This window comes from Mus musculus, chromosome 10 (genome assembly GCF_000001635.26).
Source record: "Mus musculus strain C57BL/6J chromosome 10, GRCm38.p6 C57BL/6J".
Lineage (NCBI taxonomy): Eukaryota > Metazoa > Chordata > Mammalia > Rodentia > Muridae > Mus > Mus musculus.
In genome coordinates, this window is record NC_000076.6 from 84,056,611 (window position 1) to 84,081,175 (window position 24,565).

At 45.2% G+C, this 24,565-nt stretch overlaps 1 long non-coding RNA gene across 1 annotated transcript in view; it reads right to left on the reverse strand.

Moving 5' to 3' along the window:
- The window catches only part of Gm34184 (predicted gene, 34184), a 64,138-nt gene that overhangs the window by 20,051 nt on the left and 19,522 nt on the right, over window positions 1–24,565 (reverse strand). Inside the window, exon 2 of the long non-coding RNA NR_152790.1 lies at window positions 13,724–13,830. This is a non-coding gene — a long non-coding RNA (predicted gene, 34184). The remainder of the gene's footprint in view (window positions 1–13,723; window positions 13,831–24,565) is intronic.

Sequence of the window (24,565 nt, forward strand, 5' to 3'; positions counted from 1 at the left end):
CCTGAGCATCTTCTCATTCACAGGGCACCTGGAGCAGGCTCCGCCCACCTCCTTGCCTGAGGTCTCTCAGGCCTCTAGGCTGCTCTGCACATTCTGCCCTTTGACACAAAGCCAGCAACTTGGAAGGTTCATTCATGGATTTAAAGTTTCTTCCAGTCTTCCCTCCTCCCTAATGAAGCAGTTTCCTTCAAAGGTTCACGATGCCCACTGTCCACTCCAGGCAGAAGAGCAGGCATTTTCTGCTGTGCCCGGCAATGGGGTTGGGGGTGAGGGGCAGGTGTGTATAGCGAAGGGAAAAGAAGGGTGTTCCGACAGGTGGATGACGGCAACTCTGCGCGCAGGCCACGCTATCTTTCCAGAGTCCATTTCAGGCACCCACAGTCATTGGTGGCATGTGGTCCTGGCATCACTGCTCCTTCCAGGGCCAAGTCAGGCAGCCAGGCTAAGAAATCATACATTCAAAATGTCTAAGAGGCAGGGTTTAAATATAGATATGCCACAATCCTAATGTGCTTCATTTAACTGTTTCAACCTTTAGTGTTCTTAGTTGAAAATTAGAGATTAACCCTGTTTTTACCTTTGCTGGCCCTACAGTTTATTCTTTAAATTGTAGCCAGGAAGATTATACCAATTAGGATTCCACTTAACCACCAGAAACAGAGATAACTGCCTAGAGAGAGCCTTAATGGGCTGGGATGGCTCTACTCCCAAGGACTCTGGTCCAAACTTCTTACCATCCCATACAGGGGGGTGGGGGTGGGGGATGACCCTTGTTTTCATAATGAACTAGAACAGGTAAAGATCCAGACATCATGTCTGCATTCCAGGTTGAAGAGGAAGGGCAAAAACAAAGAAGAAAAATATCAAAAGCTGCAGTGAACTTTTTGGAGCACATACCGTTGGCTAAACTTAGTTTCATGACTTATGCCATGTGTCCAGCCGAAAGTGTGGGGTTTCTATTATAAGGAAGAGGAAAGAAATGGATGTGAGGGAATAGCACACTCTCTCTGCCAGATCAACCCTTCAAAATATAAGGCAATTCTAATCTACGTTGCTTAAAACTGTGTTATTTCTCCCATGCAGAATAAAAGCCAAGGCCATTGGAGCATCCTCCAAGACACCGAGGGTCTGGTTTCTTCTCCCCCTCTGTACTGGCTAATTTTGTATCAACTTGACAAAGCTGGAGTTATCACAGAGAAAGGAGCTTCAGTTGAGGAAATGCCTCCATGAGATCCAGCTGTAAGGCATTTTCTCAATTAGTGATCAAGGGGGAAAGGCCCCTTGTGGGTGGGATCTTCTCTGGGCTGGTAATCTTAGTTCTACAAGAGAGCAGGCTGAGCAAGCCAGGGGAAGCAAGCCAGTAAAGAACATCCCTCCATGGCCTCTGCATCAGCTCCTGCTTTCTGACCTGCTTGAGTTCCAGTCCTGACTTCCTTTGGTGATGAACAGCAGTATGGAAGTGTAAGCCGAATAAATCCTTTCCTCCCCAACTTGTTTCTTGGTCATGATGTTTGTGCAGGAATAGAAACCCTGACTAAGACACCCTCTAACCTCATTTCTTTAAAAAAAAAAAAAAAAAAAAAAAAACTTTATTGGATATTGTCTTTACTTACATTTCAAATGTTATCCCCTTTCCCTGTTTTCCCCCCAGAAATCCCCTATCCCATTCCCCCTCCTCCTTCGGAGTCTATGAGGGTGTATCCCCACCCAACCACCCACTCCCACCTCCCTACCCTGGCATCCCCCTACACTGGAGCATTGAGTCTTCACAGAACTAAGGCCCTCTTTTCCCATTGATACCCAACAAGGCCATCCTCTGCTACATATACGGCTGGAGCCATGGGTCCCTCCATGTGTATTCTTTGGTTGGTGTTTAAGTTCCTGGAAGCTCCGGGGGATGTAGTTGGTTGATATTGCTGTTCTTCCTATTAGGTTGCAAACCCCTTCAGCTTCTTCAGTCCTTTCTCCAACTCCTCCATTGGGGACTCATGCTCAGTCACATGGTTGGCTGTGAGCATCTGCCTCTGTACCTGTCAGGCTCTGGCAGAGCCTCTCAGGAGACAGCCATATCAGGCTCCTGTCAGCATGAATTTCTTAGCATCCACAATCTGTCTGGGTTTGGTGACTATCTATGGGATGGATCCCCAAGTGGGTCAGTCTCTGGATAGCCCTTCCTTCAGTTTCTGCTTCACACTTTGTCTGCGTATTTCTTCCCTTGAGTATGTTGTTTCCCCTTCTAAGGAAGACTGAATCACCCACACTTTAGCCTTCCTTCTTAAGCTTCATGTGGTCTGTGAATTGTATTTTGGTTTCTGTGCTTTTGGGCTAATATCCACGTACCAGTGAGTGCATGCCATGTATGTTCTCTTGTGACTGGGTTACCTCACTCAGGAGTCTAGTTCCATACATTTGCCTAAGAATTTCATGAAGTCATTGTTTTTAATATCTGAATAGTACTCCATTGTGTAAATGTACCACATTTTCTGTATCCATTCCTCTACTGAGGGACATCTGGGTTCTTTCCAGCTTCTGGCTATTTTAAACAAGGCTGCTATGAACATAGTGGAGCATGTGTCCTTGTTATATGTTGGATCATCTTTTGGGTATATTCTAGGAGTGGTATAGCTGGGTTCTCAGGTAACACTGTGTCCAATTTTCTGAGGAACCACCAGACTGACTTCCAGAGTAGATGACCCAGCTTACAGTCCAACCAGCAATTTCTCACCTTCTTTTCTGGATTATTCTGAGTCTCTTGCCTTCCTCAGGCTATGCCTCCAGGTGTCTTAAACTCAGCCCTCAGCCCATTATAGCTAACGGGTGAACTACTACTTTAGCAGGGACAATCCTACAGAAACCGTGGTCACCTCCCTTGGGACCCTGCACCCCTTACCTAGATGCCCTTTTGTTGGCTGCTGTCATACCCTACTCTGCTGGGGATACTCTTGGTTAACATTTGCCTTTTACTATCAGGCATTCGATGACTTTTGGGACTTCATCTGCTGTCTCCTGTTTAAAGCTGTGGGACATTCAAACATTGTCAAAGACCTTGTGCATGCTCCTAGAGGTCAATGACAGGCTGAGTAAGTTCTAACTCTGTCTCTATTCCAACACAGGGGAGAGAAGGCACCAGATATCAAGGCTAAAAGGGCTTCATCCAGGGGAAGAGGTGACTGGGTTTGCTGAGCTTCTAATCAGTGCCCGTCTGTTAGAGGAAGACTAGAGCAAGTGCTGCCAGCCATGACTGCGGGGAACAGTGGGAAACAATTTTCAGTCACTTTCCCCCAAAGCTTCAGGACTATTTATTCTCAATTCTTTCTTCTCTGCCTTTAGTTTTGAACAAGTGTGGCTTGGGGGCACATATCCCTGAATCCATCACTTTGATGGTTTATTGCACATTAAGTAGCATAGAATTGAAGTCTGGGGCTAGGTCAGGCCCATTTTGGGTCCTCTTTTCTTCCTTTGTACCCTCACAGTGGGAGGGGGACCTGCCTAGCTGTGCTTGGCCAAGTTAAAATGAGGAGACCAGATGGTCAGAAAGAAAGGAATTTGGGTCCAGGTTCAGAAAAGGGAAAGCTCTGTGTGTGTGTGTGTGTGTGTGTGTGTGTGTGTTTATGTGTGTATGTGTATTTGTGTGTGTGTGTGTGTGCGTGTGCGCGTGTGCGTGTGCGTGTGCGTGTGTGTGTGTGTGTGTTGTAGGGTGAGGCAAGACTTCTGCATGGCTTTTGAGCAGAGATCAGACCATTCAGTCCTGAGGTGCATTTCTGAATGGCAGCAATCCCCTGCAGGGGTGTGCAGGGCGAGTGCATCCTTCTGTTTTAATCCCCCAGGACTTGGTGCCAAACCTCAAAATCATTTTTTTCTGTGCTGGGGTTTTAATTATATGTGGCTTTTAGTTTTGAGAACCAGAGCACACTGATTTATGTTAAACGACAAGGGGAAAAAAATCAGGGAGGTGAAGCAGTGGCTTTGGGCATTGGCTTTCAGCAGGAAATGTTAGGAAGAAAGAAAACAAGTTGTAAGGTCTGGGGAAGTAAGTTTCAATTGGAAGACAATTCTGGAGGAGACCCCCCACTCCCTCCACAAAAAGGCTGGGGCTACAGAATTTAGCCTGTTAGGCACGGAGTTGAAAGGAGCTGTCCCTGCCTCTTTGGCACTGTTGGAGAGTCAGCAGACAGGAAGGGGGCAGGAAGTCAGACAGCACTAGGTGGCAGGGATCCAGGCAGGAAGCAGGCTGGGTGTGAACAAGTGTCTTCATGGCAGGGACAGATGGGGACGGAGCCTTCAGAGCAAAGCTGACGAGAAATGAACAACTGGGACTCTTTTGTCTTCCTCTAAGCCTTGCCTCATGGCTGGGGCTGGTGGCGTTATCTCTATGCATGGCCTCTGTTCGTCGGACTCATGGTTTCAATGTGACCTCCCTGGCACAAGCACAAGACACTGCAGGGAGAAGCAGAGTGACAGCCAGCCAGGCTGGCTGGATGTTTTCAGATTTATTCTGACTCTCTCTAGCATGGCAGGGTCCCCCAGTCCCAATGGGGCACACATGTCACTGAGACAATACACATTGTCACATCAGCTGTCCTCAGCTGAGTTTGCTTACAGCTAGCTCTGTGCTGTAGGTGTGCAATGAGGTCTGCTTACCGCCACAAGCAGAAGAGGACGGGAGTCTGGGAGGCTGGATGACTGGTGGCTCAAATCCCTCAGCTAGTGATTTATAAAACTGACATTGCAGTGGGCAAAGCACTTTGGGACACACATGCAATGAATAGCGTTAAAATCCCCAGCTCTTACATAAACGTTGGGTGAGCATGGAAGCCTACCTATATCCCAATACTGGGGGGAGGTCAGGACAGAGAAATCTCAGGGACAAACTGCTAGATAGTCTAGCAGAATTGGTAGATAGGAGACCTTGCTTCAGTAAGTAGTGAGGAAAGATAGAGGGAGACAGTGATATTAATTTCTGAACTCCACACATATGCACTTATGCACATCCATACGCATGTGTCCACACACCCATGAACACATGTATATATCACACATACACAAGCAAAATGATGATGATGATGATGATGGCAACCACCAGCAACAAGACTGAGCCTGAAGCTTGTCTCTCTGTCCACATATTACCTTCGCAGCATGGTGTTTATGCAAGTTTGTTATCTTTCCTAAGTGAATGAGAACTTTGTTGATGCCCTTGGGGAGGGACTGGAGAACCATCGCTATAGGACCCTCCTTCTCCCTCGTATGTCTGAGCTAAAAAGGGGACAGGACAAATACATAGATTGTATCTCTATGTATATCCCCTCTAGTATGCTTACCTGAGTATTTAGACTCATGCGCACATCCTTGGAGTGTTGTTGGAGGCTTCTGGAAGCACATCTCTTTGGATTTTAAAAGACTTTAAAAACTGACTCATTGGCTTGGCTGTGGAAGCTATTCTGCATCAGAGAAACTACATACAGATTTGGGCCAAAGGATACATTTGGCTGGAGAGAAGGGATTTGGTATAAGATTTGAACAGTTGTTGTCAGCAGAGAAATTAAACAGCCTAGGGAAACCTCCTAACGATGATTTTTTTCTGCTTAGATAATATTACTTTTCAGGCGCCTTCTAGCTGGAATCTAGATCCAGAGAGCTGTCTGGAAAAATTTACCCCGACATCCTTTGGCTTCCTTAGCACCGTGCATGTTGGATTGTGAATAGCTGGGCTTTTGGAAGTTAGGAAAAGCCTCTGAATATGGATGACCCCATACAAATTAAGGATTCTGGGTAGTTAATCTTGGCATCAACTTGATAGAATTTAGAGTCGCCATGGAAACAAATCTCTGGGCCTAGGTATACTAGAGGTTTTCTAGATTAGGTTAATGCAAGTAAGGGGACTACCCTAAATGTGGGTGGTACCATACCGTGGGAGAAAGAAGCTGAATGCAAGCAGTCTTTGCTTTTTGACTGGACACAATGTGACCAAGCAGCCACCTCCTGTTCTTGTTGCTGTGTCTCCCTGACAGGATGGACTGTGTCCCAGGAACTGTAACCCAGAACAAACCCTTCTTTCCTACATTAAGACTCTTGTCAAACTCAGAAATCTGCCTGCCTCTGCCTCCCGAGTGCTGGGATTAAAGGCGTGCGCCACCGTGCCCAACTAGTCAAGTATTTTTGTTATAGCGATGAGACATATAACTAATACCGATGCTGAGGAAGCAGAGGAAAGACGCACAGGCCCCTGAGATGAGGTCCCCTTGGGACCTTGGGCTTCCTTATCTTTTGTTCTAGATGTAGACAAATGCTTTATGGAGACCTCGGGATCAGAAGAGAGCATCCTAATTTCTCTTTGGGAAGCCACCTTCTCCAGTGTCTACAGATTTGGCCTGAGCCATTGCTAGGTTCTCAGCCACTCCTTCATGTAGTTGGTCCTTATTGGACTACCCAGCACAAATCATGTGAGCTAATATAAGAGGTCTGCTCTGTGCTAAGTACTCATTCTATTTATTCTCTTCCCTTAGAGAAATCGCAGCTAATCTCAAGTATAGCAGCTTCTGTCTGCCCTCCAGCCCACCAAGTGGACAAAAACCCATTTCTTGAGCTGTGGTTTTCAAAAACACGCACATGTGACACCAGGAGGCAGGAACAATGGCAGAGACAGACTATAGGGTAGGGATCTATTTTCAGGCTGAGTGAAGGAGAAAAGTGAGTGTAGGGAGAAAAGCTGTATGTTCAAGACTTTTTCTAGCTAAACACAAAATTTCTATTGCCGTTTTTTTTTTATCCTTACGATAAAAGCAGGCTTAGAAACCTATATCCTTGATGTCATGTTCAGAGAACATTTACAACTTTAAAACATAGTATATATGTTCAGTCTGGGAAGGCTTGGAAACCTATCCAGGCTTTGCCTTTACAAGTTGGCTTCTGTACCTTTGGTGTGGAGTTCATGTCCTTTGACAATGGCAGAGCATGCTGCAAAACAGGCCAGCTAGTTTTCCAGTAGAGAAAGAAAAGGTAGCCAGCAGGGAAGGCGAATCACATAGCTTTGAGGTTGTATATCTGCCAACCAGACCTAACCAGAAATATAAGTGCCTTTGCCAAGGCTGGAAGCAAGAAGGGTCACAGGTCACTTGTGGCCATTCAGAAGGGACCAAGTTCATGGTCCACCTATGACTTTATTTTGGGTTTTTGGATGGCTGGTCATCGTCTCTGCTTTGCACGTGCTGGACATGATTGGTGTCCTTCAGAATGCTAGAAGATCCAAAGCAGAAGGATAAATACTGGAATCTTTAGTGAGAACAATGTTTAAGAGAATCAGATTTTAAGGCCCGGAAGGATTCTGCTTCTTTCTGCCTCCTCTTTCAGCCCCCAGGGAAGGCTGCTGTGTTCTACATTCCCACGGCTGACACCTTTGGCCTTACTCTGCAGACCCAGGAGCCTGCTCCTGTTTTCTCAAAGCCACAGGTGACTGAATCTATCATAATGATTTTGTAATTTTATCCACATTGTGGGTTGTATTAGTCAGGAGGGGACAATCAGGGGAGTAGAGCTGGAAGGAAATCATGGGGATTAGCTATTCCACAAACATGGAAGAAAGTAGGAATCGGAAGGAATGGGAAGTGAGTGGAAATAGGAATAAGGAGTTACTACCCAGCCCTTCTAAAACAAGGACATTCATTTATTCATTGAGTCTTTGTGATGGACAACAATAGGGAGGGATACTAGGTCATCCAGGGATCTACAGAAAGGTGATTACTCAGGTAGCTACTGGTCTCTAAGTCCATGGATGAAATTCTGGCTGTTCACCAGGTTAGCACTCAAGAAAAAGACCAGACAAATAGCAAGGAAGAGCAAACTCTAATTCATCGGGGATATTTGTTCAGCACTGCATGTAATTGTGATGGTGACCTGCTGAGAGGGATGGGCTTGTCTTGACTTCTGCCTCTGAAATCTTGAACAGGTTCCGCTTTGGTCCAGCTCTGAAGTGGAGCTAGGCTGTTGAAGAGGGAAGGAGACAGGAGCCTGTGAATGTTTAGAGCACTGTTGAGTGGATAGTCAAGTGTTCCAGGTTAATATCCTTTATTAATTTCGGCATATCCTTTCTTCTTATAATTAAAACTAAAAAAATAGCGTGTGTGTGTGTGTGTGTGTGTGTGTGTGTGTGTGTGTGTGTGTGTGTCTGTGACACACATGTTTACAGGTACCCCTGGAGGCCAAAAGAGGGCGCCAATCTGCTGGATGTGGAGTTTGGAGGCATTGTCAGATGCCTCATGTAAGCCCTGGAAATTGAATTGCGGTTCTCTGAAAGAGCCCTCTTAGTCACTGAGCCATCTTTCCAGCCCCAACAGGGTACATATTTATTTCCCATGTTTAATTTCTAAATAAAGACACAGGAAAACAATCTTGCTTGTGTTTGTCACAATGTGGCTCTCAAACAAGATCAGCCTAGCCCTCTCCTAGACAGAGCACAGGTGTCAGTCCTCTGTCCTCAGGGTGTCACTGCTCCCTGGCACCACACCCCCTTTAAGATCCAATAACTTAACACCAATATGTCAGATGCCACATAGTGACCACATTTTATAGTACACAGTAAATGACTAGAAACAGGAGGAAAGAAAAAAAAAAAAGTAATGGGATGCATACACACATTTACACATATGTAGTTCACACAGATCCATAATTACTCATAATTACTGTAGTCACCAGGTCATCCCTCGTCGTAGCTCGCATTTACAGTTTCTTCCTTCCATGTTCTTCCTGTTACTTTTGCTGAGGGGAAAGCCTTATCTTGTTCTAGCTCCTTGTCTGATGTGATAATCCAAAACCTTAACTCTGGTACAAGTGCTGCTGCTGAGGTGTGGCTTCCCTTTCATTCTATTATCCCAGTGCGACATCTATAATCTGCAGTCCACTTTCCTCAGTCCTGTCCCCAGGGTGGAGTTCTGAGTCCCTTTGCTAAGATCACTTGCCCCAGCCATCAAAGGGGTCAGGTGTAGGTAACAGTGCCCAGGTAAAGGAAACATTGTCTTCCTGCCCTGGACATTGTCACGATCACCCCAAGCTTATTTCTGTTTTCTCAAAGCCACAGGCCATGTTCTTGGACTTCTTTTGAGTCACTTCCCAATTCTCTCTGAGCCATGGTCTTGGAATTCAAAGGATATTAGATCTTTCACCTTCAATGTCCCATAATACTTGGAAACCAAAGAAAGAAGGGAAAAAGAAAGGAGGAAAGGGGGAAGGAGAAGGGAGAGGAAGAGGGGAAGAGGAGGGGAGGAGGAGGAAAAAGAGGAAGAAGGGAGGGGGCAGGGAGGAAGAGGGGGAAGAGGAGGGAGAGGAGGAAGAGAGGGAGGAGGGTTAGGAAGGGGATGGAGAAGGAGGAGGAGAAAGGGGGGAGGAGGAGGGGGAGAAGGAGGAAAAAAGAGGAAGAAGAAGAGGCAAGGGTCAGATTTTTCCAGAGAGAATTATATTGAAGTACTTCCTGTCCTAGGTCCTCTGGCTGTCCCCATTCATGTAGTTCATAGAGCTTTGCTCTTTTCTGATTTTGCATGTTATATAAAAAAACAACACAAGCAGCCCTCATGGAAGAGCAGTACGCTCATGTGATCTTGGGACCCGGAGCTATGTGCTTTCAAAAAAAAAATGTTTATGGCAGAAATTGGGAAGAAAGGGGGCAAGGTTTGCATTGGCTGAGTTTCAACATGGAAGTCAGGACACATCAGTCCAGGCACGTTCTTCACATAGTTCTGTTGGGTTTGTATTATCAGGGTTAGAGTCATGGAGAATTCACCAGTGAGAAGACAAAAGGACTAATGAAGTCTGTGCCCTCTCAGTGTTTTTGGCTTTCCTGGTGGCTGCTGCCAAGCTCCTGGCAGTCTGTGATAGAAGATTTAAGGAATGATGGGTCGAATCATCAAGGAGGTTGAGCAACAGGAAACCTGAAGAGTCTCCCGAAGCTGTTTCTTCTAGCTGTGGGATAAGTCAGATACGCTGGGCGGGCTAAACCCGCATTGTCCCGCACGCATGAGAAATTGAAGGATTGCAAGAAGTCCCTGCAGTCACCCCAAAGCAGCAACACCCCCAGCACTTAGCCCTCCATCCCCAGTGCCAACTCACTTAGTGGCAAGTAGTTGGTGACACATTGAAGTAGATGCCACTGTTACTTATCCATCCTTCTGGAACCCCACTCCCTGGACTGGGAGCCTGGAACCCCACTCCCTAGGCCGGGAGCCTGGAACCCCACTGGCTGGACTGGGAGCCAGCCCATGTGGCAGCACTTGTATCTCTTTACCTGTGGTGTTTCTCCACAGTCAGCCTGCCCAGACCACTGCCTGATGGAACCGTAAGGAGTCGGCGCTCTCTAGAAACAGTTCATTTCACAACAGGTGACAGTTTCCTTAGGAATGCTGTGATTGACAGAATCCAGGATCACCTTGGAGATGAACCTTTGGACATATCTGTGGAGAAGTATCTAGGCAGGGTTATTTAAGGTGGGAAGACCCACCCTAGATATGGACGGAACCATTCCACCAACTAGAGTTTTGGCTGCATAAAAAGAGCAGAGGGAGGCAAGCACTAGCATCTTTGTCTCTTGGCCTCCTAACTGCTGACACATTGTGGCCAGCTGCCTCATGCTCACAGCTGCCAGAGTGCCTTGCCATGATTGATATACCCCAAACTAAAAGCCAAAACAAATACTCCCTTACTTAAGTTGGCTTTGCCATGAATTTTGCCATGATAATGAGGAATTAGCTAATAGGAATGTCCACTTCCCTCACTGCGGTGTAAGAAACCCTGAACCATGTCTCTGGTTCACTTCACAGTATTCCCATGAGACTGAGCTCCAGGGCCCACAACAATAGCTGGTCTGAGGGCACATTGATAGGTCACCTTCCCTGCCCTGCATAACTCCTGAGTCTCTCCGATGTTTCCTGGACCACAATACTTGTGAGAAAGCCAGGCATCAGCCAGGCACTCTCCCGGGGGTTTGTTGACAGGGATCAGCCCATTCTGAGATTTCAGGCACCAGAGAAAGGCCAGTGGGAAGATATCAGATGAAAGTTTGTGAGTCTAGTATAATAACTTACATCATAGAATTAGTGTGAGGCTTAACCTTGTAAAACTCTGAAAATAGTGTCTGGCATATAGTAGCAACTAAGTAATTATTAGTTATTATATTTATTATCATGATGAGCTAAGGCATTGGATGTTTGGCAGTTCCTTGTTAAAACATCAGTTCCCAGGCAAAGGCAGTGCATTCAACTCCAACTGGCCACTGCTCTATAGCAGGAGTAGACTGCTTGGGGGAGCTTTAGTCACACTGCTGGGACTTAAAGGAACAGGACAAAGCAAGGTAAGGTTTGCCATGTGTCAAAGAGGAGCAAGAGCTGATTAATATAGGAAATGGGAGGGTGGGAGCCCCAGGATATTCCCAGAAGCCCTCCTGGTTGATAGGGCCTGTCCTGGGACTCTAGGCTACATAGGTGTCAAGACATAGCTTAGAATTGATGGATCTAGACTTCTCTGAGTCCGAAGCCCCCCTAAGAAGAGATTGATGCTAAATCATCTTCATTCATTAGTTGATTATCTGGGTGCATTTGTTAAACACATTTTCTGTTTATAGTTACAGAGGCCAATGGTTGGTTCGGGTGGGAGAGAACATACTTACAAAACAATGACATGCCATGAAATACTGCAAGTGCTTTGGTAGAACATGTGTGAATAACACGACCATTCCACTCCCAGGGGGCAGTGGGGCAGCACCAGAAAGAGGGACTTTGGGTCTAAATTTTGACAGACAACAACCAGATAGCCTATATTCTACCAACTCAACCCATCTCACAACTGGAGGTGGATCATGGGAAAGCCACTTATCTGGGCTTAGCTGGGTTTTCATCTGGACATGAGGATCCTGATCCTAAGTTCTGAGTCTGACATAAGGGTCAGCCCGGGAGCCTGGCCATGGCTCTTCACAAGCCTCTCCCCTTCCATCTTCCTCAAGGAGATTAGCCCGGAATTAGCCAGAGGTAGCTAGACAAACTACTTCTCATCATAAGGAGCATTGGGCCTGATCAGTAACACACAGTTTTGATGGCAAAGCCAACATCTTAACCAAAGGACCTTTGCCACAGGCTGTGTGGGGACACCAGTGGAAGGTATGAACTCTGGAGTCAGATAGTCTGAGTCTAAGTCTTGCTTTCTACTCATTCACTGTGTAATCTTGGGCAAGCTCCTGGACACTGAGCTTCAGTAATTCATCCATGCAATAGGAGTGATAATATTAGTCATTTCTCTATTCTAGTGTTGTGAGGATGGTAAGAGATAGTTTCAGTGATGTGAACACCGTAAGCAGTCAACACACGTGGGAATTATTTTAAAAAGACTCTTAACAGGAGACATTATTTGGCAAGGTTTCTGTCTCCATGTCTTGAGGGCTGCCAGCCAACAATCTAGGCTTGAGTGTGAATGGTCAAGACATAGACTTAGAGAAGTTGGTATTTTCACTTCATGGCTGCATTCATAGACACTACCGGGTCCATGTATCTTGGACTTTCTGCTCTACATTTTGAAGGCTCTGTAATGTGCATACCTGAGGTTCCCTGACAAAGAGGATGAAAGCTTGATGGGCAAGCCTGACTTCTGAATCTGCCCTTCACCCATAATAGAAAAAAAAATAGTTAGATTAGAACCTTAGCTTCCACTCACTCTTGTAAGATATGATTCTGGGGTGGTCATTGCCTTGGTTGGTTTCTTGTTACAAAATACTGGACACGCAGCAACTTGCAGAAGGAAGGGGCTATGTGGCTTATAGTGAGGGGGATACAGTGCATCATGGTGAGAAGGCATGGTGGCGGCAGCTGGAGGATTCTAGTCACATTGCAGCCACTGTCAGAAAACAAAGGACAAGCAAAAAATGGGACCCAGCTATAAAACCTCAAGGCCCAGCCTGCAATGGCTTTCTTCCTCCAGTGAGACCCTACCTAACTAAAGATGCCACACCTTTCCCCCATAGTGCTACTAGCTAGAAATCAAGTGTTTAAACACATGCACGGGTCTACAGGAAACCTTCACATTCAAACCACAGCCTCATGCCAGGATAAAGTTCTAGTTACCTGTGGTGGTAACTGACTGAACAACATACCCCTTCTCCTCGTCTGTGTCTCACACTGCCCATTCCCCTGCCAGCAGACCCTAGGATCTCAAGGTAACTGGCTTCACAGAAACTCTTCAATCCCCATCTATTTCTGGAGAACCCAAACCAAGTCATTCATTGACACGTGCCTCTGAGCGAGTTTAACACGGGCCAAATGAAGTGCAAGGTCATACAGCTACCTGTGCGCAATCATAGCCGTCTAGACAGCCAGCTCAGGTCTAAGCACATTTTTGCTGGCTTGAATTATTTGGGTTGGCTTGCCCAGACAGTTCTGGACTCCCTCCAAAATTCTTCCAGCCCCTGCTTTCCTTTAGTCTTCGAGATTTAACCTCTGAAGCTGGCAGTCTCAGATGGGAACAGCACAAAATTCTGTGAAGGGCGAATGCGGGCTGTTCCTATAAGCATGCACGGGTAGCCTCTTGGTTGATTTCCTGCTTAGACACCATGGCTCTCTGGCCTCCTCTGAGCCCAAAGAGGAGTCTTAGGCTGGCATTTCCCAGGAATCAATACCATTATGTAAAGCGAGGTATAAACATGGGTTTGGAAGTATGTCTGGAAATGGAAAAGAACAAACACTCACAGCAGGCTTACCTCAGCCTGTAACTCGCTGTTCTTCCAGGCTACAGAGCTGTGAACAATGTGTGCACCATGATGCCCAGGTCCTCCGGACACACCTTCCAGCTGAGGTTTGTCAACTCCTGTAGTTCAGAGAAGGGGAGAAGATTCAACCACAGGAGACCTCTCTCTCTTCCTTGTTACCCCTCAAGGATTAAAAAGGGGAAAGTGGCCAGGAACCAAGGATGTCAGGCTCCCGATGGATGCCAGGCTTCAAGAGAAGACATAGGTTAATGGTAGCGTGAACAAATATGAGAGTTTACCGAGGGCATCCACTGCGCTGTGCACTGCTTAGGTGAGCAGGCAGCATACCTAAGATACCTCCCTCATCACTACCCACATTTGGAGAGGAGGATACTATTAAGATTTAGAGAGAAAATAAGGTGAACATTGAGCGAGGTGTGTCTGAGCCCCAGTTTGTATTCTTGCCCATCACAGCTGGAGAGCTGGACTCTGACCGAGCATCTGGGCTGGGATCCTCCTGGTGTTTCTTATGCTGTCATCAGCATTCATAGTTTGGGTGACCCACTCTAAATTGAGTGTTGCATGGAAGGTACAAAGTCAGTTGTGTACCTTCCCCGCTTGAGATTATTGTGATTTTTATCCTGTTTGTTCTTGAATCGCTACATTCATTATTCAGCAAACTCTACGCCATCATTCTAACACAAGTCACCTTCCACTTTCTCCAGTCCGTCAGGGACAGGATTGCACATCCCCTGGTGTTACAGCCTTTGCCTCCTGTTGCTCTCCCTGCCTTTGCCTTTGGTTTGTTGGGATGAACTTAGGGAAGGTGCCTTCTGAAATGGCTTCTCAAGAACGAAAGCTGACATCATATCCTCCCACTATCACTGAGCAGAGATGGAGAGATGATAGGATTAGTAAATGAGAGACCCCCAAATCCCACTCTCATCCCACCATTGCCCGCTGGGCAACTCTGACCAGGTGGCTTCTCTCTTTGGTCTTCAGACCTGTGAGCAGAAGAACAAGGTTTGGGGTTTGGATTCCTTGGACCTGTTTAATGGGCTCGTCACAGGATGGAGCCACCACAGGTGCCAAGCAGAGGTTTGAGCACCAAGGGTTATCAGTGAGTAAAAAACTCTCTCTGGTCCTGCTTTCTGGTAAAGCCAATATGAGGGTGTGTGTAGGGATGAGAACTAAGCTGACCGAGGAGATGTTTACACACACAGACACAGACACACACATTCATGCACACACTGTCACAAACCTACACACACACTCACACACATATACTTACACACACACATTCATACACACATACACACACACACATATGAACTACACGTGCTCATTCAATCATACACACATACACACACTCACACACAAGCACACACTCACATGGTCACACACTCACATGCACTCATACACACATACACACACACACACACACACTCACATACACTCATATACACTCACACACATACACACTTATATATGTACTCACATACATTCTCTCATACATACACACTCATATACACTCTCACACACACATATTCACACATTCACACACTCTCAGACTCATACATATATTAACATACACTCACTCACTCATACACACACATATACACACTCATGGTGTGAACTCACACACTCATACACACACTCACATTTGCACACATTCTCTCTCTCTCTTTCACATACACACACACTCACATACCACTTTGATTCTCCTTCTCTGATCAGAGCTGATGGCAACCTAGAGCAGGTTGATCTGTGACAGATGAGTGCTCAGACATGGGGTGACATTGACAGGATTTGCTGACAGATTAAATGTAGAGTGGAAGAAAAGGAGACTAGGCTTAAGGCCTGGGAAGGAAGAAAAGTTAATTGCTACTTACAGAGATGTGGCGTTCCGAAAAAAGAAGTAAAAGGATGAGAAGATCAGAGAAGATTAGAGAATGCTTAGCACTGTCCAGGCTAACAACTACCAAGTTCTCTCAAGCTGTAGGAAGTGATGGGTTTTGTTTTGTTTTGTTTTGCTTTGCTTTGTTTTGATTGTTCTATCCAAGAAACCTCTTCATCTACTACAAAAGTCCCAAAGTATGAGAGCGATGGCACCAGCAAGTTCTAGACTGGCTCTCAGTGTCGAATTTGAAAAGACAAAATTATGGTGACTAGGCCCGGGTGTGGTGGCGCATGACTTTAATCCCAGCACTTGGGAGTCAGAAGCAGGTGGATTTCTGAGTTCGAGGCCAGCCTGGTCTACAAAGTGAGTTCCAGGACAGCCAGGGCTATACAGAGAAACCCTGTCTCAAAAAAACAAAACAAAACAAAACAAAACAAAACAAAACAAAACAATTATGGTGACTAAAGGCAGCTTGAATCTGTTATTAGCTGAGTGACTCGAAGCAAGACACTGAGTGTTTATAGCCACATTTTTTAAAATCTATAAGTGGAGAAGTAGAGAAGGATGCAAACAGGATGAAACTGTGACGGGGACGAAGTGACTTAGTGTTTTCACAATGCTTTAAACAGCAATAGATATGAAGTGCGTCTGTCTCTGTGAACTTAACGAAAGACAAATGATCTCAAATCAGCATTCAAGACAGAAGCAACAGAATCAGCGGTCAGCAAGCAGGAGTTCAGCTACTACCTATTTTTCTACTGATTTATTTCTCTCACAAGGGAAGAACACATCCCTAGGGGTTTCTCCCCCATTTATTCACACCTCGCTGAGCAAACTGTATTCCTCTGGCTGTGTGCTCACACTTCACATGTATGGGACGCACTGAATCGCTCTTACAAGCCAGGCCTGTTTCCAGGTCCCCATGGCCCTTTTAACTCTCTCTAGGAGCTTTCTGCCTCTCACATCCTGGGAATGAAGTGTCACATCTGCCGATGTCACCCAATCATTCTGATGGCGGCAGGTGGTGCTGAGGAAGCTGGAAAGAACAGTAAGGCAGGACTGACTCTCTCCAGCCTTTTTCCATGACAAGCACCTCTGGCGGCTTGCAACCCTCCCTCTGACCACGAGCCTCAGATGAGACCCTTCATCTTGTTTAAGTCTGCATTTATTTTCCTTGGTTAAGGCCCTGGTCTCAGTGTCTGGAAAGCAAGTTAAATGCAAAGGTCGGTTAACATTGTCCAGAGGAAAAGTAAGAAGTCGCCAGCCATCAAGGAACAAGCCCGGCTGTGGGGTGTCTCATATCCTGACTCTAAACACCAAAAGTTTAGGAAAAAAAAATTGACAAAAGCAACAGTGTAGAAATAAGTAGAGTTGCTCATGGTGATTCAAGGACATGTTATCATCATCTAGATGTGTGCCCCGTCCCAGACTGTGGCTGAAACTCAATCCCCAATGTTGTGTGTTAATGTATGTGGAAGTGGAGTTGTTGAGACAAGAGGTTTTAAGGGTAGCGCCCCATGACAGCAATTATAGGAAGAGAAAGAACCAAGTGAGGCCGTTCTATTTTGTCATATGGTGCTCTGGTTCTGCCATGCTTGATGAGGCACGAAGGTTCTTATAGGCCGCTAGCACCCTGTCCATGAACTGTCCGGAGCCGAGAGCCTAAGAAGCCTTTATTAGTTGGTATAAACAGGAGCTGGATTAAAAGAAGAGATGATACCCATTTGGGTTTGTGAGAGTCGGTATCTTTACGTCCATTTCACTCTCTGCTATCACACCTTGAGTTTTCTTTTTAATTTGTGTGAATTTTTATCTATTTTTATTTTATGCATGTTATGGTTTGCCTGGATGTATATCTGAGCACCATTGTACCATGCTGTGCCTGTGGAGGACCAGGAGAAGCAGTTAGATCCCCTGGGACTGGAGTCCCAAATGGTTGGGAGTTGCCATATGGTTGCTGGGAATAAGCCAGGTCCACTGCAAGAACTGAGAGTGCTCTTAACTGCCGAGGTGGCCCTCTAGACCCATACCTGGATTTTTAAAAGTATGGTTTATATGGGCGCTCAAGAGGAGCATGGAGAAACATGTCACTCAAACAACCTGCTGTCACTTCTCTTCCCAAGGCGGACTCAGCAAACAATGTCAAATCCTAATGAATGTGCTCTACTTGAGCGGGGAACACCTCTGTTTTGTAGTGATGCTGTGATCGGGGTTAATGCCAATATCTGTATCTGAGACTCGACCTTAAGTCTCCACAGATATTTCTTCTTTTAGAGCTTTGTGTTTTAGCCCCTGGGCTGTGAGCACTGCGCACCTCTCCCCCAGCTCTTCCCATACCCACCTCCTCATTCCTATTCACTCAACTTCGTGTCTTTGAAACAAAGCAAAACCCAAACCTTTCAAGGACCAATTTGCACTGCCTCAAAATATTCTGAGATGTGTGTTTTTTCACTGGAGCATGGTTGACCAACCAGGGCTATACCCATAGAGAAAATGACCTTTCCTCTCAGCTAACAATTGCCACTGGCTCCATGGCTAGGAGTGGGATGGTGTGCCCATCTCCTCTCCATGCTGGAGCTTGGTGTGGCTTGGGCTTGCACAGATTTTGTGCACACTATTACAAATGCTGTGAATTCATGTGTATTGCTGGCCTTCTAGTCATTCACCGTCTCTGGCTCTGAGATTTTTTTTTCTGCCCTCTCTTCTGCAATGTTCCCTCTGCATTGTGTGTATGCAGACTATATATGAATATGCATATGTGTAGGTATTTATTTGCTTTAGGAATGATCATTTTGAAGTCTGTTATCCTCTACACCTTGTCCAGCTGTGGTCTCTGTGTTAATCAACTTCTGCAAATAGAACCTTCTCTGATGAAGGCTGAGGGATGCATTGATCTATGGGTGTAACAATAAGTCACTAAGAGTCAGATTAAGCCTCTCTCCATTTATCAGCATCATAGTAGGGTTTACATGTATGTATGCACTGGTGTAATTTGTCTGTATTGCTCTCTATGTGTTGAGTCTTACTGTCTCCAACTTGACTGTTCTTCACTTTGCATCTCAAGGGACATTTTAAAGATATACTACAAACACATACTGATATTTTATTCATACGATTACTATTCCCAAATGCCTTTTTAAGGTATATAAAGATGTCAACATTGACAGATCTTTCTTTGCTGGGGTAAGAGATAATAACCCAAATGTTAGAACAGGTCTTAATTGATCTACCTGAGAAAGGGGGAAATTTGGGCTGCGATGGGAGGCCTGATTCCTGAAGAAAGATCTACAGTCAGGGCCAGAGAAAGATGAGAACTATTAACAATTTATTGTTAAAAGGGGGACTGAGGAGTGGGAATCTAGGAAGAAATGCTCTGTATAACCTGAAGTGCAACTTCCTTTTTGGCTCTACACAGGAAGCCTTCTGATTTTGCAGTCATGTAGAAACTCCTTCATTGTACAAATGCAGAGAAATCTTCCATCTATCACTTTGTTTGGGGATGAGATTGTTCTTCTGGGAGATGCGTGGAAATACTGAGTCATGCTGCAAGAATGGAATGAGGCAAACCACACCACAGCAGGATACAGAGTTCACCAATCTGCAACGAGCAGATCCAATCTCCCCAAGTCTCTGATGAAGTCTTCTATGGACTGACCTCCCTCGAAGTAATGAGGGGGTTCAGAGTAGTTAGAGTCTGAAACATTTTAACAAGGATTACCATTCATATACCGATCCAACTGCATCTTACAAACACTGTCTCCAGACATACACATTCCACACACACACTCATTTGCGCACATACATATGCACATACACATATATGGAGATGCATATACATACATGTAAACACATCCACCCAAAGATACACAGTCACACATTCCACATGCACACACACACATCCACACAGATACACAGACCCACACATGTAAACCACACCACAAACCACACCCACACATATATGCATACATAGTAGCACACACACACATTATGCATACACAGGCAAACACACATATACATGAAGATGCACACACACACACACACACACACACACATACAGAGATAAAAACACATATACATACACACAGAGATACACACATGCACAGACACATATACACACATGCATACAAACATACTCACATATACACTCTTTCAGTCTCTCTTTCTCTTTCTCTTTCACACACACACACACACACACACACACACACACACGTACATGCATGCACATAAGCAAAAGAGCACACACCTTTTCTCCCCAGAACTCTGTGCTATATTTCTCAGAAAGACTGTTGGGATGAACGTGCTATGTCATTCTGACAAGTCTATTCTTTCCCTGACCTTGCTCAGTTCTGTCTTTACCTCTAGGACACTAAGGAATATCCTCTCTGAGCTCCAGTTTTCTCTTAGAGCTACACTCTTACTAAATCATCACTGTGCTTTCTCTCTATATAGTTAAAAGCCCATGTCTCTGTGGAATACTTCTTGCACCCAGCAAACAAGGAAGGCTCTGAGCTTGAAGTCTCATGAACAGGTTTACCCACTTTGTCATGTGCCTTTTCCTGGAGAGATGTAAACAGACATCTACTCACTGAGATAGGGTACCAGTGACCAAGGAGAGAATTTCATCCAAGTCCACCCTGGTGAACCAATGAGTTTGTTGGGCTTATTCAAAAGTGCATGAGTGAGGGACTACTCACTGAAGTGTGGATGGCCTCAAAGCAGCCAAACTACAGAAAAGTCGCACCCTGCCATGGGGTAACCATCTCCTGAAAACTTCTAGCTTCTCTAGTGGCGCCTGCTGAAATGGCATGCAGCTTGGGGAGAATTACATACAGTACAGGAGGGAGCAGGCAGATGAAATTCCAGGCTATTCTGATTCTCTCCACCCTCTCTTTCTGTGAAGGAAGCTCATTACCAACAGGTCTCATTATGTGTGTGGGTGGGTGGGGGTGTGTCTCCTGTGGTTAATCACAACTGCTGTCCTTAAGATGGTGTGGTGATTTGAAAGAAGATGGCCCCCACAGGGAGTGGCACTATTAGGAAGTATAGCCTTGGAGTAGGGGTAGCTTTGTTGGAAGATGTGTGTGACTAAGGGGTAGGCTTCGAAGTCTCAGAAGCTCATGCCAGTTCACTTCCTTCTGCCTGCAGATCCAGATGTAGAACTCTCGGCTCCTTCTCCAGCACCATGTCTCTCTGCATGCCCCTGTGCTGTGCTTCCTACCATAACAATAGGGACTGAACCTCTGAACTGTAAGCCAGCCCCAGTAAAATGTTGTCCTTTATAAGAGTTGCTATGGTCATGGTGTCTCTTCACAGCAGTAAAACCCAAACTAAGATGGTAACCATATGGTATGCCCAATTGGACAGAGTCTCAAAATAGGCTGTAAGAATAAGACACTGAAGAAAAATTATGGGAAGAGAATGGTGTATTTGTTACTTTTCTCGCCACTGTGACAGAATATCTGACAAAAGCAACTTAAGGGAAGCAGGCTTGACTTGGCTCACGGTTTCGGGGGTATCTGTCCTTCACAGTGCATGGTAGGATGGGAGCTCTGTCTACAGTATTGGAATCTTGTGGTGAGGCTTGTCAGCAAAGCCAACTTTTAACCCTCAAAATACCAGCCCTAGTAGCTTGTATCTATCAACCACGAATCCCATGCTAAAGATTACAAATCTCTCAAGACAATGCCTCCATTTGGGGACGAAATGTTCAAATACAAAATCCTGTGAGGGACTTTACACATTCAGATCATAACTTTAGGGCACACAATTCCCAATTTCAGTCATAAATATCTAAGATTTAAATTCACATACAGCTTGGGCTACATGTGAATCACAAGTTATAGTCTTTGGAAATCATACCGTGAGACTATTATTGCATGTAAATAGCTATTAAACAGTGCTTGGGAGGGGACAATTCCTGAAGAAAAGTTAAGCGGAGGTGCTGGCCCAGTCACAGCTTTGCTTACTCCACAGAAGCCCTCAAGCCAAAGTCGATCTTCCAAGGTGTTTCCAGTTGGACCAAAATGGCCATGCTTTAAACTCCCATACAGAGTATCTGAGTGTCCCGCCCCCCCTCCCCCATTGTCTGTCTGTGTGTGTGAGTGTGTGAGTGAGTGTGTGTGTGTGTGTGTGTGTGTGTGTGTGTGTGTAAGGGCGTGATCTAGAATGAAACTGCTCCATTCAGTGGTGACAGCTTGCAGGCCAAGTCTCTTCTGGAATGAGTTCCAGGCAATGAGACATTCAACCAAAAAAAAGTGACCCTGGATAGTGAGTTCATTCCTGTGTCCTCTATAGTACCCAAGACAGTAACATTCTTATTTTACAGAGGAAAAAGACTTAATAAGAGGCAGAAGAGTCCTTGTGCCAAGTTTAGAACTACCTAGGCAGAAATCAAAGAGCAGACTCCAAGAAGTACAGATACAGTGATGATCCGTGGCTGCTGTGTCATGGCGTCTATCTTTATAGGGATCTTTAAACTGCCACTCTGAAAAATGTCCCTAAAGTCTCTGTGTCACCTTTCTTTTGTTTGTTATGCACACAATGTTCACAACCTCATGGTTAAAAACATTCTGTGTGTGTTTTAAAATCCATACTTAGTCTTAAAGGTTTAAATGTATTTGCAAAACACTGTGATATACAAGACACACACTTACACTACTGCAAAAGAAGAATTCTAAAACCCATTTGTGAATTGAAGATGCTAAGGTGAAACCTTTTAAATCCATCTTTGTGCCCCCCCCATCGTTTTCTGTCCCTCCCCAACCATTTTGTTTAGAGTTTTGGTAATTCCCTCTGAAAAATGTCCTTAGACACAACCAGAGGTGAGCTTTATCAATCTCAGTGAAGTTGACAATCAAATTTGTTATCATAAGTCCACACCTTGTCAGTTTGACTAAAGCCTCTCCTTAAGCCATAGTCAGCAGCAATCATTCACATTTAAACCTAATCTTCACATGCTTTCATTATGTAAAATTTTATGATTTTTTTCAGGTACCAAAGAGAAATAGTCTTTGTCTCAATCAAGTACACTTGAAAGGAGCCTTTTGCTCAAAGCATGAGGTCTCATGGTCTCACATCACCACCCTGTCCTTAGTGTCCCCAAGTACAAGGAATCTACTCATTGACGTCAAGCTCCTAACCACTCCCCACAAAGACTCTAATTCCTACGGCCTCCTGTACTCCCCCAAACCAAACAACAGGAATCTCCAGATGCAACAGGGACAGCCCATACAATGCCCCCTCCACTACTCCCCAAACATAACAATGGAAACTTCCAGATGCAACAGGGACAGCCCACATTGTCTAAATCCCTGCATGAACACAGTAGCTGCCAGCATCTGGAATCTTGAGCCATTCCACCCAGCTCACACACGAGCGCCTTCTTTGGAAGGTGTTTACTTGAGCAGTAGAACTAGATACGTGTGAAGGTGACTTACATTGATTCTGCTCCTGGAATTCTACGGTTCTCTGTCTCTCACGCTGCTGTTTTTGTTTATGGGTGCTTCTGCTTCTTGGTGTGGAAGGAACTTTGGACATAACTAAAGAAAGTTCAAGAACAGCAATTTCAAACAATCTTGCCCAATATAGAGTTGGTACCGTTTATTCTTTCAAAGATCGGGGTGGCACCTTCTAATGTTTTGGAAGAGCTTTATTAATATGCAACCCACATACCAGTTGATCTCCTGCTTAACAATTAAATGGTTTCATTTTTAAAATTATTCAAAATTTTATTTGTATAAGTATATTTCCTGCATGTATATGTGTGTGTATGTATGTGTATGTGTATGTGTATGTGTATGTGTATGTGTATGTGTATGTGTATGTGTATGTGTATGCATGTTCACCACATCCCTGAATTGCCTAGATCCCCGAGAGTGGAGTTACAGGTTGTAGTGAGCTACCATGTGGGTATTGGGAGTTAAACCTGAATCCTCTGGAAGGGGCCAAGGCTCTTAACCATGGAGCCAGCCCCAGCCCCCAATGAAATGTTTTCTGCATAGATGCAGAGTTCTAAACCATCACAGTCAAATGTGGGCTATTTTTATCACTCTGAGAAAAACTTCTCACCCCTTAGCTATAATCTCAAGTCTGTCTCCCCCATTCCTACAAAACCACTAATCTACTTTATGTCTCTGTAGGGTTTCCAGTTCTAGACATTTTATGTAAGTGAAATCATCCAATGTGACTGTGCTCGTCCAGGCTCTGCGTGTTTTCAAGGTCCATTCATGCTGCAGCAGGCTCGAGATTCCGTGCCTTCTTATGAATGACTTAACTCCCCTGTATGGACATATCAGGTTCTGTTTGTCCGTTCATCCTGTGGTTTCTACTTTTTGACTGATGTCATCTTTTCTCTCTGCATGAATGATGGCGTTAACATACATTTATGTTTTCTCAGTCTTTCATTGGTAAAATATCTAGTTGAAATATCATCGCCAATCGTTAATTCTGTGCCACCTCTGATTTCTAAAGTGGCTGCCCTTCATGGTCCCAGCAGCAACATTACTTCTTTTTGCCTTCTGTGAGTGAAGAAACTTAGAGGAAATGAAGATGAAATCCAGCAGCCATCCCACATGTGTCAGACCACAGAACAACCAATCAGCCAGACTACCACCTAGGCAAACAACAAGCAAACAAACAAACTTGACTGTAGAAATTGGAAAGGAGCAACTTGAAGTATCTGGGGACCTATGGTGGACCAAGGGACAACAGAAACACAAAGGACAGGCAGAAACAAAGTGTCAGACATCAGTGAAGATAAACTGAAAGGTTTTACTTTCCAGTGGCCAGAGACCTTGACATTCATGCACAGTGGGGGACAGAGCAGCAGATGCTCACAAAAGGGGTGACGAGTGCTGGCCTCCCTCAGTTCTGGGATTCAGCAGGGATGAACCCCTTAGGATGGGGGCCCGGGGTCATCTTGGCCAGGTCCATGGAGGCAAGAAACTGCAGTGATG